The sequence below is a fragment of the Falco rusticolus genome, chromosome 5 (genome assembly GCF_015220075.1).
Source record: "Falco rusticolus isolate bFalRus1 chromosome 5, bFalRus1.pri, whole genome shotgun sequence".
In the NCBI taxonomy this organism is placed as follows: domain Eukaryota; kingdom Metazoa; phylum Chordata; class Aves; order Falconiformes; family Falconidae; genus Falco; species Falco rusticolus.
The window spans coordinates 90,957,034-90,971,572 of NC_051191.1; the positions used below are offsets into that span (position 1 = coordinate 90,957,034).

Sequence of the window (14,539 nt, forward strand, 5' to 3'; positions counted from 1 at the left end):
TGGGGTGCCCCCCTGCCGGGCGTGCCGCTGCCGGGGAGCAGCCAGAGCCGCGGCCGCGCCCCGGTGCGGGGCATCCCGCACCCCGCTCAGCGCAGCGCAGCCCAGCTGCGGAAGGGTCCGCGTTCCCCGGCCGTGCCCGCCTGCCCGGAGCAGCGGGGCCGCTACCTGCGGGCGCGGCTCGGGGCGGCGCGGAGCGGAGCGGGGCGCGCCCGGGCGGGTCCCCGCCGCCGCCGCCGCCCGCCCCGCCTCGCCTGGCCCGTGGGAGCGGGCCCGGGTGCCGGAGGCGGTGGGGAGGGCTGGGACGGGGCCCTGGCCAGGGGTTCCTCTCTCCCCCACCCCCTCCTCCCCTCGCCGCCGGTTCCCGTGAGGCTGCAAGTGCCGCCGCGGCAGCTGGGGGGCCGGCGGGGGATGCTGCCGCCGCCCTGCCCAGTGCCGGAGTGAGGGCAGGAGCTGGTGGCGGCAGGAGCGGCCCCGGCGGCGGGACGAGGCGAGCGGGGCAGGTGGGTGCGCGCCGGGAGCGGGCCGGGGCGGGCAGTGCTCCCGCCGGGGCCAGCCCGCCGGCGCTGGGGGCTGGGGGCGCCCGGGGAAGGACGGTGCGCACCGGCGGGGCGAGGCGGAGGGGAGAGCCCGCGGCGCAGCGCAGGGCGGGGGTCTGGCTGGGGGGGCAGAAAGCCGGAGGCGCGGAGCCCCCCGGCGCGGCGGGGTGGGAAGCGAGCCGAGGGCCGCGGGGAGCCGGGGACATGGCGGGCCGAGCCCGGCCGGCCGTGCCAGGTGCCCTCCCCTCCGCGGAGGGACCCCTGCGCCTCCCCTCCCCAAATCCCGGGCAGAGTGGCTGCTAATGCGTGTAGGAACCGGCAAAAAGGAGACATTTCCATCTGGCTCGAGGGTGTTTTCTCTGGCTGAAGTTACCTAGCAATAATATTGAGAGGAAGAACAGTTATTTGTAGCAAAACTTTAAAGAGCAACAGGTTGTTTCACTGAGATCACACGCGCTGGGGAAAAAAATCACCTCGGGTGATCCTGGTGGAAAAGGGCTAACAGCAGCGGCGTGCACACCACTTTGTAACACACTTCGGAGTCTGGGGAGCTTCTAGCACTGCGCAAAATAAATTTCACGACATATCTGAAGATAGATTCTAAAAACTACGAACCTGTCCTTAAAATTTTCATTTTGCACTTGTGTGGATGCAGGAGATGACCCTTAGAGTTACTGCCATATGTTTGTTTGAAGCGTTTGCCTTTTTACGGGTGGTTTTCCCTCTTGAAACGGGCGGTCCCTTACGCGCAGCCCTGCGGCTCACCCTCAGGCTCTGACCCCCAGACCACCCCGGGGTGCCGTGCCATGCCGCCCCGTGCCGTGCCGCCCCGGTGCCCGCTGGAGCTGCCCCGGCTGCACACGGCGGGCTGCCCGGGAGCCCCGCACGGCGCGGCGGGGCACGGCCCGGCGGGGCGCAGCGCGCCGCCCCTGCTCGCTCCCGTACGCGGGGCTGAGCGGCTCCGCAGGCTCTTCCCGAGCTCCCCTTGCGAGTAGCGTCTCTATCGCTGCCGAGACTCTCGTGCTTCCTACTCGAGTTTCACCACCTGGTGTAAACGCAGAGAGGATGTGCTGGGAGGGGCAAGGTCAGGGGAGTATTAGTGAGGCGTTGCTAAGGCTCTTTCCCAGGCGGTGCAGTGTCCCTGAGAGTGTTTATGCTAATTGTAGACATTAGAGCCCTTAACTCCTGTTCTTGATTTAGGCTGGGGCTGGGCAACTGCGGACTCTTTCACTTAACTGTCCTACCCTTCTTGCCTCACCACGCCGGGGGACGAGGCTCTCCTTTCAATGAGAAATGCAAGTTCCCACCCCGGGGACAGGATCTGGTTCTGGTCCCTGTGCATTCACTGGGGTCTGGTCATTGATCCCAGTGTTGTGAAGCCTCGATCCATACATCTCTTCCAGTTACGAGAGTGGAAAAAATTAGTACGATGATTATTAGGAATATTTTTGCTGAGATTTACTGAGATGTGGCGAAGGGATCTGTTAGCTGTTCAGATGAAACACTGTTTCAATACCTAGCTTACATTTAATTAACATAATTGAAGGTGTTGAAAAGTAGATAGTTTTAAAGCAGATTGATTATGGCACGTTGGTGATGAGAAGGCACACAGAGCATCCCAAAGCATCCCTTCTTTTAGTTTAGTACATGACATAACTGATATTTGGGGTAATCTATAGAATTATTAGGGTGATCCCAACTCTATGCCCAAGTGTGTGTCAGATCTTGCCACAGGACACACCAGACTGTCCTACCCATAACCTCTCAAAGAGGCTAGTGATGGAGTGGATAGCATGCAGGCAAAATTTTGACATCGTTCTTGAAGTAGCAGTAAAGCAATATTGACAGAGAAGGTTGTACAGTTATCTCTTGTGCTAAGCTTTGTGGCTCAGTGAAACAATTGAGATCCCAGATCTGCCAGTCTGATACCCTTTGTGCCATTCTCAAACCTCAATACTTCCTTGATAGTTGACAAACTTGTTAGCATTATCTTCCGAAATATAAGCAAAAAAGTCAAGTGAGACAGTGGGAGCTTTTCAGCCTGCTTCCATTCTGTCTGCATGTTGGTTGCAAGCAACCTCTTCTGCATAAGTTGGTAGGCTTTCTCAGTCACTTATTAACTGCAAGAGTGCAGAATGCTTTACCCACACTAATTTGTGCCAATGATTGTTAAGAACATTATTGACACTCAAGTAGCATGAAGGGGGGATTGACAGAAGTCAGTCTGGTAGCTTTAGAGCCAAAATCATCTCTGCTGATGTATTAGGGCTAATTCTGTATAAGCACATCTTTTGTTCAGCTGAGAAAGTTAGGACAGATGAACTACTCAGCTCACAGAATATGAGAGATTGTAATCACTTCGTGCAGACGTGAAATGCTAGTGAAGGCAATATGATCTAGTGACTTAATTGTAAAGACAATTTCAGAACCTGTTCTGGGCTTGGACACTGGCCTCAGGTGAACCATTTCCTTTCAGTTTTCTGGTTTCACAATGGGGGGTAAGAATGGTGCCTCACAGGGTCTTGCCAGAAATGTCTTGTGTAGAAACAGGGTTTCTAAAGAGCACTGGAATTGCCATGCAAGAAGCTGGGTGGTGTTGTAAGGCATGTTTACCATATGGGAACAGGCAAAGTAGAGGGGTTCAGAAGTTTCTGATCCTTTCCACCCCCATTTGCAGGAGGCTTGAACTGACTGTTGTGGTGCATAGGGTCAGGCCACTGCTTCTCTGTTCTGCAGTCTTCAGGTGGACCTTATAACTAGATCCCCTGTACCTGAAACTAGCTTAACAGATCTAAATCCATTTTGGAGTCGGAGGGAAAACTTTATGCTACTGTACTTGATAGTTTCTATTTCTTAATAGTTACTTTGAGGCACTTGGGCCTGGCATATTAACCTGTCTCTGCTTACAGTGCCTGGCACTGGAACAGAGACTTCTTGGTGCTGAATACTTTGGTGGACAACATGCTGAACACCTGGGTGAGTGTCTGATATGGGTATGGCAGTTAGTAAGGGCCTGGGTTCTGATTCTTGCTTCTTGAAAAATGGAGGAGGGGGGGTTTAAACACAGCTGTGACATTATACATCGAGATATGCAATATTCTCTTGTGCAGAAAGTGAGGGCCGTTGCGCTGTGTCCTAAGTCTAGAGGTGGATGTGAACCATTGCTTCTCTGGACTTGTCAGAGTGCAAGTACTCCTGGTTAATAGTGGCACTTTGCATGCTAACAGTGACCATTCCAACATGTTGCACAGGGAACGGGAATTTGTGATGACACATACAATGAGAAGGAAAAGAAGATGGAGAAAAGAAAGAAGGATGGGGAAGGAAAAAGACACAGGAGCAAGGGTGGCAATAATCTTAGCAAAGGGAACATTTTCCAGTAAGCAATTCTGAATGTGATGTAAAAAATAACAATTGAAAGTTTTATTTTACTACACAGAGCCCAAATTCTTCCTTTGATCTCTGTACAAGCTTCCTTTTGGCATCTGTGGGAGATCAGTGGAGAGAGGGGAGTGTGTAGTCTTGAATTTATGATGCAACCCGTGGACAGTCATGAAATGAAATTCAGTCATCTCAAAAAATGAATACATAGCCATGAGTCAACTAGAAAGATACACTCATGGTCCAGAAATAAATGGTAAAAATCAGTCTGTTCACAGACTTCTCACAACCAAAATAGTAGGTGGGTTATCGGAATACTCTGTTCATTGCAGCTAAGTTGTTGGGCACCGATTTGGAGAAATTAACTCACTGTCTGTGCTACTGTCTACAGGAATTCCTTAATATACTCGGTTTGTGTAATAGTCCACACAAATACACTATTTTTGAGACTTTTACCAGTATTCAGAATCTAGAAACAGCTATTTCAGCTTAATAAGTTAGGAACACATTAAGTAATCCGTAATAAGTAACAATAAATTCTCTACAACACTTATTTAAATTATGGGAATAGTTTAGTAAATTTTGCTAATTAAACTTACTACTTGCAAAGAGCAATGTGTGGCCTTTAAAAGATAGGTAACAGATACACCAACCTTTCTGAGGAAATCAAATACACGAGAATTCATAGAACTTAAGATGGTTGGTTTAGGACTTTTATCAGGTGTTTTTCATGAATAATAAACATATAGATCTCTTCATCTACAGAAAGCTCTCTAGCTTGAAAGACTTTGACTTCTGATGCTGCTGTTTGCCTGTTGTCATGCTGCTATAGTTGGGCACTTGGTATCTTTAAAATATGGAAAACTAGGGGCTTTGGGTTTCTTTACATACATCTTGTGAGAAACAGAACATTTAGGAGCAACCTGGAGCAAAATGCAACATTAAAGTGTCACTATAAATCACCCCTGCTGTAAAAAGCTCTGCCTGCTTTCTGCCTTCAGTCAGCAAGTCCTGCTCAGAGCACTCTGTGGGTTCTGCAAGCAGTGGGGCTGCTGACCCGTTACTGTTACACTTACTTGTCTCCACTTAGGAGGACATCTTACAAACCAGAACAGTGGTCTGCAGTATGCTCTGCAAACAGAAAAGCGAGCTGGTCCCTGCCATAAAGTGCTGAAGTCATCTCGGGCAGATGAGGTTAAGGAGATGAAAGACATTTCATCCTTCCATTTCCTGTCACCATCTTCTCTAAGCAAAGCTTAACAGAGGTAGTGCTTTTCTCCAAGAAGTACCGTCTAACCTGTATTTTTTTACTTTTTGTTCTTTGTGCTTTCTTTTTATCTGATAACCTTAATCTTCCTGAAAGGGGACATTCATTCCCCGTTCCTGTTTTTCTATCCTCTGGTTCACCAATGACCTGGCACCATTAATTCAAGCATTTGCTTGTGAAGTTTCTGTGTTTGAGAGCTGCCTGTGCTAAGGGAGCACCACTGAAGACAAGCTGTTGGAGGAATGTGATATTATGGTGAGATTTCATCCAGCCCTGTTACTCCTGGCTCCTCTGGTACCAACTGGAAGCATCAGGAGGGCAGGGGGATGGGAGCAGACTGGCAGTTTCAGTGAACATGCAACAGATCTGTATCTTATACTGACTGGGTCAAAGCGCTCAGCAAACGCTGTGCTCCCCAGGAGCACGCATTCATGTCTGTGTTTGCGTGGTCTGTCACACAAAACTCTCCACAGAGGCAAGGCAAAAAGGGAAGTTGAGGTCTAGTGGTGATGGGGTTCACCAGTGAATTTACAGATTAGGGACTGAGGTAGCAGATGAGTTGTTCATACAGTCTTCTACTTAAGTTCTTCTTTGAGAAAGCCTGAGCTGATCTAGAGCTTCCAGATGGTTTTGTTGGCACCCTTCCCTCTTCCCAGAAAGGTTCAGGTACCTTTAAAATACACAGTGATTTCCATTTCAGGTGCACAGCAGTATGTCACCTAGCCTGCAGCTGCTGCACCCCAGAAGGGCAAGGATCTTTTGCAGGTCCTGTGTTATGTTTGCCAGAGCAGTGCAGTTATCTCTGATATTATAGTGAGGCATGGTGTAGGCAGGTTTGAATGTCTAGATTAGTGCCTCAGGAGTTGGTGCTTATGGCAGGGATTGACTCCTTATTCCCATCTTCTTCCAGTTTTCACCTCATTGCTGTCTTTGCCATGCACAATGCACGTTTCTGCTCAGTTCTTCAGCGCCACTTGAAACCCCGATGCGGTAAGCCATGACTGAATGGGTCCACGTGTACCACACTTAGTCTGCTATGGTAGCTGCATTCAAGATGACCTATTTAGGTGTACGTGGTTTTAAATATTTTGAACATATAAGTGGCACTCATTAGGACCTTCTGACTAACCCTGATCAAGCCAGCTGTCCATGCCCTGCAACAGCAATCCAGTTTTCAGATCTCTCTTTTTGTTTATGTTTTAGAGCATGTTTTACATTTAGCCTTTGAGGAGGGATTTAAGTAAGTGTACCCAGTCCACACCAAGCAGTACACTACACCATGCTGTATTGCAGCTTTTCAGATGCCATTCTTTCTACACAAGTGTTTTGTAAGTATTTTGAATTGTGGAAGTAGTTCCTTCCAGGAGACTTCGTACTGGAAAGACAACAGCCTGCTCAAAGGACAACTAATCTACACCACATTTAAGTCTTACAGATATTTTATGTCTTCTGCCTAGCCATATATTTTGCAAGACTGTCATATCCTTGCACAAATGATAAAATGTCAAACTCAGCTGATGAGTTTCCTCCATTCGGTGGCCTTCAGTCTAGGGAAATGCACACATTTATAAACTGAGCTGTTATCCTAAATCTTCTGCTGCCTGTGTTTATTGTTTCAGGGAACCTGCCTACAGTCCTTATCTTACCTTAGGGAAGCAACTGTAATTCTCCTGTTTTATGTATTTGAGATTGGAGGGGCTGGATCCGGTTAGTGAATGACAAACTGGGTATAAAAGTCAGGCTTCTAAACAACAGAAATAGGTTCCACCTGTTGCCCCACAATGTCCTTTAAATACATTAGTCCATATGATACCCTTGTCCAAAGCATTGTAATGAGGATACAAACACTGATAGCAACAGTGGTGTGTCATTGTATGTTTGAATGTATAAGCATGAATTTTTGATACGATGTAGACTTCTGTCTTTAACAAACATACTGATAGCAGATTATGCTTCTTTTACTTTCCAGGATAGTGGTAGATTGAGTAATTGTAGCAGCTTGCTGAGGGGCAATTCCTGCTGCTTCCATTTCTCTGGAAGCAAGTGTTTGCACAGGTAATCGTCTGTGATGTGTCATGTCCGTTTTTGTGGACATTTGCATACCTAAGCCTTTGAAAGCAGCTGTCAATCAGAATGCTCTGCTTAATCTTAAGGAGAAACTTTCACCCTCCCTCTTCCACAGTTAGCATGATCAGAGCATGTAGTTTGAATGTGCTGCCTGGGAGCTTTCCGTTGCAAGTTTGAGCAGTGTCCCTCTGTGAAGTGGTGCAGGAGGCACAGTGTCAATGTGCTGCCTTGCAGAGATGAGGTCTCAACCCTTCTGGCTTAAGCAGCAGCTGGATGACACTTTCAAGGGTGGAAAAATCTCTGTGCCTAAAGTGGGTGACGAATATCTCCAGAACCTTTGAGAACCTGAGCTTTAGTTCCTTAGTGTTAATAACTGGAATCCCTTCATCTTCTGGACTATCTGCAACATTTACTGTGTTTGTTTCACTCTACATAAGCATTGAAATTTTGTTTCGCAGCCACAAAATCTAGAAGTGGTTAGTTTTAATTGAAAACTGACGTTCAAATGAAACCACATGGTGCCTGATCACCAGAGTCATAGGTATGTACATTCTGGCTGAGTCTGTGTTCTGACCGTGGCTGCACCAGTAGCTCTGGCTGGACTCTCACACAGGCAGGATCTGTTGCCGTATATTGGAAATCGCCAGAATGAAGCAGATTAAGGTTTTGGGAGCTGTTTTGCTGTAGTAATTTTCATTGCTTTCATAGAGTCTATTTCAGTTTTCAGTTGGGGCAGTGAAGTATGTTAAGAAGAAAGAGCAACAAAAATTGGATGTAAGGCCCTCTTAATAGGAAGGAGTTCACTACAGCCAGAAATACCTATATGTGCTGGTTGGTGTCATATAGGTGAACAATATGGAGAGAAGTGCAGTGGTTCTCCTTGTTGTTGGGCTTCCTTCATAAAATACTTCATTGCCCCAAAGTGCCTGTCAAACCGGAATTACTCTGGCTGAAGCAGGACACGTCTCACGTTCTACCTTCAGCACTGGATGAGGCAGCTGGCAGCGTGGTGTGATGAGAGCTGCTGCAGTGGTACCGAAACCGGCAGTAGTGAGAGGGTCTGGAGCAGATGTGGAGTCCTGACAAGAGACAGTGGTGGGGTGGGAGCTGAGGCAGGCGCAGGGCTGGCGCTGTCTGCTCTCTTACAGACCTGCACGAGTGAAATGGGGGAAGAACCAAGCCCTGGCATGGCGGTGGGAGTCAGCAGGGTCAGTGAGGTGACACAAGGGGCTGGGAGGCCGAGTACTCCCCATTTGTATTTGTGTGAGGCTGACATGTTTTTCCTATATAACACTTGGTTCCTTTCTCCCCTAAAAAAATACTGCTTGCTTTGTACATCAACATGTTATTTGTAGAAATAGACTTACTGCCTGTCAATGAACTGAAGCATAGTACTTAATTTCCATAATTCTAAGTGGGGACTTAGCTGGTGATAGCTGCATTTGATGATATTTTTTAAAGAACATTTAGGTTGGTGACAGTGCCTGGCAAATGACACTAAAGATCCCAATGTCGTCCTGCAAGAAGACACTGTCGACAAAGATTATTGTTGAGGAACAGGTTATCTTGGTGCCACTATATCAAAATAATTTACATTACTTATTCTGAAATGACTTCCTGTTCCTGAAAGTGTTTATAGCTTTGCCAAAATATCTTTTCTATAATGTCACAATAATCTTAGTGCTTGCAATTTTTAAAGTGAAATCTTGTTCTGGGAGGTGATTTGTAGTAGTCTTATTTTCTTATTCAGTACGTCTGCTGCCATATTTATCAAGGTGATAGCTGCAGTTACTAAAGACTAAAACAAATCTTGGCACTGTGGTTTCTATTAATATTGCGAAACTGGCAGAGCTGACACAACAATTTGTATCGTCTCTCTTCATGTGCATTGCCTAGAGAATTACTGACTTGTAATTGAGAATTGTTGACACTTGGGCCAACAAACTGGGGGATACGTAAGAGTGTAGGTGACACTGAGGGTGCAGTTTGTTCTGATGACTTTCTGTTGCTATTAGCAATTTGCAAACTGGCAGGTAAGTTTGAACGGATGGCCATTAAAAACAATAACATCTTGTAAATTGTAAAGAATATACTCACACGCAACATGTGGAGTATTAAGACTTTGTTTTATAGGCAGTTTTTGAAACAGCCTTGTATTATACGGCCTTGTTTGAAAGCTCTGCTTGTAGTAAACCAGAGCACACTGAAATAGCTGTTTCAGAAATAAGAAAGATTGGCTTTATTGAGCCAGGATTTGAACATACAGTTCCAGACAGTGAAAACAGTTGACAACAGCTTGGCATCCAGATACTGTCTTTCATTCAAAGATCTAAAGGAAATTTTAAAAATATCTAATTACAGCGTAATGGGTTTCCATTTTGAATCAAGGATAATCAAAGTAGGAAAAATACACAACTACAATTTTCAGGTTCAGATTTCTATTGTTGGGTACTATTGTTCGTGTTACTGATCTAAATATGGGTGTAGATAGCAGCTTGTACTCAAATTTGAAAATGATCTGATTTCTGGGCCCAGAGATGAAAAGGGGGAATTTCTGATGAACATATAAAAATTTAAAAGCATTTGAAAAAATTGAAGGCATTTAAAAGCCTAAATCTTGTTTCTCACTGGGATTTGCACTCTGAAATTTCTTTTTTGCTTCTGATAATGTCTCGACTTCAGCCTGTCCGTGTCAGGTAACATCTCTGTGATGCTTGTACTTATATTATGCTGCCTTCTTCAGAAGCAAAGAAACTACAAAACATATTCAGGGAACATTACAGGAACAGTAACTAGGGAGGAAAAAGAAGTCATAATTCTTAGTTAAGCCTGTAATACAGCAGCGCAGGTGTGTGCCTAACAATTAACATTTCCTTCTAAATGAAGTATTTTAGGTGAGCAAGAGTTCACATCCTGTTGGGGAAAGGAATTGTGAGATCTGTATCTCTTAATTAAGGGAGCATAGTTGCACTGATACAGCTGGCGGTGGAGTTAGATAACTCATGGCTCTGAACTTTTCCTTTCAATACTGTGGATTAACAGAAACTGAAAATGGACACAGTGACCTGTAGGATCTCTGCTTTGCCTATATACTTTGTCCAGTTTAAACCTGAGTGTTCTCATGTTAATTTTATGGCATTGCTTCATCTAAAAAGTTCGTGGACTACAGTTTTTAAGTTGAGATGTTTCTAAAGGTCAGACACGTACTTCCTTAGTACCAGCCAGCTCCCTTAATGTTTCCTGTACCTGGGGAAAATCCCTGGGGGAATTAAAGTGGTCCTCAACGCTGTAGGAGCCACAGGCGGGTGGGTGATACACAGAGCGGTCCTGTAGCTACAGGGTGGCGTGCACAGCTGGGTCTGGCCTCCCTGTTTGCTACTTGATTTGGGCAATGGCAAAGATGGCATGAAGCTATTTTTGTGTCACCTTCTCTGGTCTTATGCCCAGAACAGCTTGGAGAATCTGGGCATGCATAGTTCATTGCCGCACATAGTCCATTTTCAGTCAAATGTTTAAGCTACGAGTTATAACAGATGCCTAGATTCATTGCTTTCTGCTATCATTTTTTATTAATAAAGTAATAAAATCCTTATCTGCATGGATTGTGTAAATCTTAAAGAGGCAAAAACTAAATCTCTCTTCCACTGCTTATTTAGTTTGTAAAGCCCACTGCAGTCCTGACATCTGTTTAACATAGTGCATGCTTACAGTGCAATTACACATAAAAATATACAGACGTCCTCACTGAGCAAAATCCCTAACTATATCAAATGGCAAACCTTATCCCAACTCTTGCTCACTATATCTTCATTTTTCCTAAATGCCTGAAGAAATGGAAAGGATCTTGTGGTTCCTCTACAGATTGCTAAACGAACTATCCTTCTTACACTGTCCTCTTGGACCATTTCTTCAGAAATATTCTGCATGTTCTAAGACTCTACATTGATACATATAAAGTTACAATAGCAGCTGCCTGACGTATTATTCTGGGAATACAGTATGACTCTGTAAATAAAGATTGCATGATAATGCAAATCTCAGCGAGCTGAAAAATCAAAAGGTCATTCTCATTCATTCTATACTGAGACAAAAAATTAAAAATTGGATGAATAGAGCAATACAAATTTGAGTTTGTGGTGGAGCTGAGCTAGTTAAATCTCCAGCTCAGTTCTAGTTCACATGCCACCATGACTGAAGTTATTTTAGCCCAGCTAAACAAAACAGCAAAATAATCATTCAGGTTCAGCTGTGATTTGAGGAAAGTCTCCTGCTCCCTGGTTAGAGGATGATCTAATAATGCATAAGTAATTGGATAATTAACAATTGAATGTAGGTAAAATTGATAGCAGGTTCTGAAATTTTAATTAACTTTACACTTAATAGTTGTTCATAAATGTGTATCAGGAATGATGAATTTCCTTTGCAATTCTTCATGTATTGTTTGCTATTCCATAGTCTTAAATTATCAATATTTTAGAAATTAGAAAGTGCGTATGCAATTATTGAATCCTTTGAACTATTGGATCACATGGTATCAAGAGAAAGAAGCTTTTTCCAGTGGAGTTTGTCAGAATGGCTCTTCTGCACTCACAAATTAGAATAGAATTTTAACCTTTGTTCAAAGCTGTGTCCTCCTTTAATCTGCCTTCTGGCTTCTGGTACTGGGCATTTTTCTCACGCTGCCCCTAAATTTCCAGTTGTCACATGCTCTGACCAGTGGCAGAGCGTGTTTGAAGGTTCACGCTGTGCAGCTGAAAGATGTGTTCTTCGGCCTAAATTAAAAGCTCTGCTCACAAGGCGTGAGCTGGAGGTCTAAGCAGCCTACCAGTGTGTGCAGGTGCATTCACAAATAAAGTAGCAGGTTCTTGTGGTTCTGGATGCATAGGAAAGAGGGAGACTGAGAATGGTTTGGATGATACTACTCCGAAGAAGAAATGAAGGTAGGATTTGACAGAGTGAAATTATGTAAATCAAATCATGGAAGTATATGAGAGTTGTATAGGGCAAGTCTTTTCCTCAAAACACAACGCAGTTTGGGGTCAAAAAGAGGAAGACCCATTTCATAATTGAGTGACCGTAACCTGATGTGCAGTGGCTCACTGCTGTGTGGGGTGGCCCAGTTCTAGTCTTTCAGCCAGACCAGAGCCAAGCAGACCTGGCTGGACTCCAGAAGTTGTGTGTTGCAGGCAAGCTCCCACCTTGCCAATGGCACTGGCTTTCCTCAGCAACGTTTCTGACATTCCTGGCTTAAAACTGGGAAAGATTTTGTAGTTTTTCGGATGTGCAATGGAAAAAACATCTTATGTTCTGAAGCATTCACCACATGGGGGAACTTTATTGACATAGCTTTGTTATAGGGGTGGCTGACATGCAGTTTTGAAACTCTGAATGACACCTGCATGGTAAACAGATATTTCCCAGACAAGCGTGAGCTGAAGTCCTGCTGCTTTTCAGCACCACTTAGGTTCTCAAGAGTCAGATTTTTAGATTTAATACCTAAACATTCAATTAGTAGCATACTGGGCTTTTCCAATGTCTCAAATCACCTAGCTCCTCCTGGGCTTCAGCTGCCAATTCTGGAGCGTCCATTGAAATGGCAAGTGACCGTCGTGTGTCATGTTTGTGTTTCTTTGAACAGTAGCCTATGTTCTCTCTACAATGCAGTCTATATTTTCTCTCTCACTGAATCTCCAATTCTTACTTTCAGTTGTTAATTTCTTCATTTCCTGTTGTTATTAATCATTAAGCAATGTGTTTTGCTGGAGGTATATCAGAAATGGGTTTATATTTATAGGTCTATGTACATGTTTGTAGGTCTGTATAAGACACACTGGCTTAGGGAAAGCTGAACTAACTACAATCATGGATTCGTTTCAGCATGTGTCAAATGCATTAACAGTCAATGATGCTTAAACAGATGCCTGTCTCAAAACCTGAACTTCTTAAAGTGGTGGATCTGTGTAACCATACTGGTTTGGAACCCTTGTTCTTGTAAATGAGACATCAGTTTTTCCCCTACAAACTGTATAGTTTTAAATACGTAGGTAAAAACTACTTTGCTTGTTTTTACTGGGCTGACATGATGCAAACTTTATTCAACATGGCTAGATCCCAGAAGACCCAACATAGCTGACATTTTTTCTAGCAAGGCCAAAACCAGGAACAGCAGACTGACAGGCAAAGACACCCTGACAAGTTTATGTGATTCTAAATACATAAATACATTGAATACTTTAATATAAACATATGATTATAAATTAAAAAATATTAATCACTCAAATATATAAATAAGAACAGTGATGGTGTCTGATTCCTAGCTCTTGATAGAAGTTATGATGACAAGCACACATGGTGAGGACAGAGTTAAAAATGGCTCACTTTTGAAAATGAAAAGGAAACAGCTGAACTTGGGTTTCTGGATTTCAGCTGTGCATGTCTCATTTTTTGTCTCCTAAGTACAGTTTGAGCATTGTCTCTCCCTGATGGTCTTAACATGTGCACAGTAATATATTTGGGGACACGTACCCAACTCCGTGCTTCAGTCAAGATAGACAGAAAATCACTATCTGTTTTTAAAAACACCCTGGATATGTATGTCAGTCAGTGGAAAATTTCGGCAGCAGGACAAATTTACTGGCCCAAGAATATAGCAGGCTTGCAAAAATGATTTTTTTTTAAAGTAATGATGAATAGTCATAACAGTAAGAATATTCATAGCTAACAATGACACTTATTGGTAGAAATCTGAAGTCCTTTCGTCTCAATGCTTGAACAGCTTATAACTGTTGGAGATGAAGGTGAGACCTGGGGTGGGAGGTTAATTATCCCAGCTCAGCGTGTCTTGTTCTGAAATGACCAGGAATGATTTCTAATGGCGGGAGAACATGAGCAAGTTATAGAAAGGTGGATCCATTTTTTTTCCTGTCTGTACACATATTTTGGTGCTCTTACTAAGATGCTGATAAACAAAATAACGTACTCTTATAATATTCCCTTCTTACTAACCTCCCTCTAAAGTAAATAAAGAAATCTTTTCTGTCTCTCCAGAAAAACCTTTGCTGACTTCCTCTGAACTTTGAAGACACTTAACTGTCCCTTGATACTGATGTTCCAGACAGAGCTATTAGTGCTGAGCCTCCAGACAGAGAAATTTAATTTACAGGCTTGATTTTTTAAGGCATCAAAGAGCTGAAGGGGAGGAGAGAGGCTGGCATGAAGTAGTGTACTTTTCCTGATTTCACTTTTGGGAAATTAAATAAACACTTACAAATAAAATCATGAAAACATT

General features: G+C 44.2%; 1 protein-coding gene across 1 annotated transcript in view; it reads left to right on the forward strand.

Moving 5' to 3' along the window:
• Window positions 1-302: 302 nt before the first annotated feature.
• The window catches only part of CASR (calcium sensing receptor), a 77,746-nt gene continuing 63,509 nt past the window's right edge, over window positions 303-14,539 (forward strand). The window contains exon 1 of the mRNA XM_037390700.1: window positions 303-500. The gene's annotated coding sequence lies outside the window, so the exon portion shown is untranslated. The remainder of the gene's footprint in view (window positions 501-14,539) is intronic.